Below are 2,894 nucleotides of genomic sequence, written 5' to 3'. Positions count from 1 at the left end.
TCGTGACAGGACCCTTCTGCATCCCCCCTGATCCCGCGTGGTGGCACCACTAGCTTGGCTGATGCGCTCTTGTCCTCCCTCCCTTCCATCAGTGTCACCCAGTGGGCCGTAAAGGACAGGTAGCGACCTGTCCCAAATCTGCTACTCCACGAGTCCATGGTCACGTGGACCCGCTTGCCCACAAAGTAGTCCAGGGAACGGGCCACGTTTTCCACCGCAAACTTGTGGAGTGCTGGGATCGCGCTCCTGCTGAAATAGTGGCGACTGGGGACTTGCCACTCGGGGATGCCAAATTGGAGCAGCGTCCGCATGGCGCTCCCCTCCTGCACCAGGGAGTAGGGAAGCAGCTGTGATGCCATGGCCCGGGCCAGCAAGCCATTTAGTTTGCGGATCCGCCTGTGGCTTGGAGGCAGAGGCTTGGTCAGACCCTGAAAGGTGTCGCTCAGCAGGGTCTGACGACGCTGGGATGCAGGGGAGACAGAGGAGAGAGACGACCACTGGCTGCCAGCCTCAATGTCTGTGTCCTGAGTAGCCGAGGTGGAAGAGCGCTTGCGTGCTACTACTGCTGCTGCTGTGGGGGATTCACGACCCTGAGGGAGGGAGGATGCTGCTGCGCTGGTGGGCCTTCTGCTCTCAGGAACCCCTGCCAGCAGTGCCTGCTTCCTCTTAAACTCCGCATACTCGCGGCAGTGGCGGCTTCTCAGGTTGCCCTGGAGGGATGAGGTACCCATCTTGCTCAGACGTTTCCCACGGCTCAATCTTTTGCTGCATAACCTGCACACCGCATACCTTTTGTCATCAGTACATTCCTCAAAGCAATCCCACACTGGTGACTTTAATTTACTGCGGCCCCCACTAGCAGAGGGTGCAGCGGAACAATGTGTGGTAGTAGTTGCTGGGGGTTGCATGGTGGTGGTGCCGGCTGAAGCAGTGTCCTGTCTACTTCCTCCACGCCCACTGCTGCCCCTGCCCCTGCCTGACATATGGCGATATCCTTGCCTAGGCCGAGGTGACTCGTCATCCTGCTCTGCCTCTGACCATTCTTCTACGGACTCAGCAGGCTGCACATAGTTAGGGTCCACAACGTCGTCATTATCAGCAGCATCATCATAATCCAGCTCTTCCTCTGACTCCCCCGCCTCCTCTTCTGTCCCTACATCCCCAGACACACACCCCTCCTCTTTATCACCAGAACTCAACAACGCTTGTGATTGTGGCCCGATCTCAATCTCTGCCACATCAGTCCCCAGTAAGTCCTGAGCTTCTTGCATCAGCAGGTTCCCAGATGCCGGACTGAGGGACAGAACGCTGTCATCCTGGGAGGGCTGCTGACCAGTGGGTGCTGGGGTGGATGTCACAACAAGCGAGGGACGTTGGCTGCTGCTGCTGCTGCTTGGAGTGGTGCTCACAGTAGAGGTCTGGGAGGATGTCATGATGTCCATGAGTACGTCAGGTTCCATTTGCTCAACCACCACACGGGGACCAGAAACTTTAAAATATTTGGACAATGGCGTCCGCTGACTGGCCCAGGCTTTGCTGCCCCCCTTTCTGCTGCATCACGACCACGTACAGCTGGGCGTCCTCTCCCTGGACGTGGAGCAGTCCCAGAAGTGGCTGAGGCAATTGAACTCCCTTTCCTCTCACCCCGCGAAACCCTGCCAGACATGTTGCTAGTAATGAATCACTGGATGCAGTGGGCACAGTACAAGGTCACTGAAGGATGCACCAGGCACAGTACAACGGCACTGAAGGATGCAGTGGGCACAGTACAAGGTCACTGAAGGATGCAGTGGGCACAGCAGTGGGCACTGGATATACAACTAGGTCACTGAAGGATGCAGTGGGCACACAAGGATGTCACACTGTGTAATGAGATGCTCATATGCCAGCGAGCGAGCAGTGGGCACTGGGCACGGCACAAGGTCACTGACAGAATGAATGAACAGCGCTGGCAGAGAGTGGCGGCGCCGGCGGTGTGACTGGCTGCCTGCAAATAGTACAAGTGTATAACTGTCACTGGAATATACAAGTAAACACTGCAGCTGCACTAACCTGCCTGCCTGCACTACACACAGATAATCCCCACTCCCACTACACTGACCACACTGCAGCACTGAACCTGCCTGCACTACACACAGTTAAATAATCACTAGACTCCCACACTCCCACTACACTACACTGACTACAACTAACTACAGCAATCACTCACTGACCAGCTAACTGTGTACAGTATAAGAGCAGTGTTAGCAAAAAAACCGCTTTGTTTTTAACACAATAAATGCACTTGCTCAAACAACAATAGCCTGGAGATAATCCTCTCAGCACCACAGTCTAGCAAGGACAGAGCTTTTCCATCATGGCCGCCGCTTTATATTCAGGAGGGGAGGGCATAGCTCCCCTCCTGTGATTGGTTGCTAGGGCCTGGCTGGGGCCCTCTGATTGGCCTGCAATGTGTCACTTCCGCATAGTTTGACGCATTTCCGCTAACCACGACTTCAGCGCCGGGTTTCACGAGCGTGAATGCGAATTTCTGTCCGCATTCACGCGAAGCCGAAGCAGATTTTCGTGGTTGAAAATCTATTCACGGCTTAGCGTGTCCGAGGCGGAATGCGTCAAAATGGTCGTGAATCCACGCGTAAGCGTGATCACGACCTGGCGGTGAGCACCACTGCCACCAACTTTCCCTCATGACACTGGTAGTATGTCTGATTTTCTTGCACAACATGACTAGGAAGTGTGCCTTATAGCTATTGTAAAGATTTATGTTTTATGTTAAAATTTACCCGTTCATTTCACATACCTCAAAGTTATGAGGAGACGCTCCGTAGGAGTTATTGCGCGGCGATAGTTGGTATCTTGCCGTTGAAGGGCATCCTTCAATTTATTCAACAGGC

Source organism: Hyperolius riggenbachi, chromosome 1, assembly GCF_040937935.1.
Source record: "Hyperolius riggenbachi isolate aHypRig1 chromosome 1, aHypRig1.pri, whole genome shotgun sequence".
NCBI classification, from domain to species: domain Eukaryota; kingdom Metazoa; phylum Chordata; class Amphibia; order Anura; family Hyperoliidae; genus Hyperolius; species Hyperolius riggenbachi.
This window is presented reverse-complemented; position numbering follows the sequence as displayed.